Here is a 338-nt window from a genome sequence, read left to right on the forward strand (position 1 = left end):
CGGCCACTGCCCTCGAGGTGCCCCCCACGTGAGGCCAGTCCCAGCTCTTCGCTGGCTTTCCCTTCCAGCACTGTCACTTACACGTTTTCTATTATGAATTGATTCCTAATCTCCTTTCAGAGAAAGATCAAACGAGCCCTTATGTCTTTGTTGGCTGCTTCCTTTGCCTACTTTTAAGTCGTCTCCCTGGTTTTGAAGTATGATTAAAAGGGAAGCGAGGATCCCGAGTGTGGGGCGCGCAGCTGGGTGAGGCCATCGTGGGTTGGAAGCACGAGGCCCCAGAGCCCCCGGCTCCCGGCGGCCCCGGCAGCCCCTGCCCCAGGCGGGACCCTCCAGAC

The sequence above is a fragment of the Egretta garzetta genome, unplaced genomic scaffold, assembly GCF_000687185.1.
Source record: "Egretta garzetta isolate BGI_Z169 unplaced genomic scaffold, ASM68718v1 scaffold535, whole genome shotgun sequence".
In the NCBI taxonomy this organism is placed as follows: Eukaryota; Metazoa; Chordata; class Aves; order Pelecaniformes; family Ardeidae; genus Egretta; species Egretta garzetta.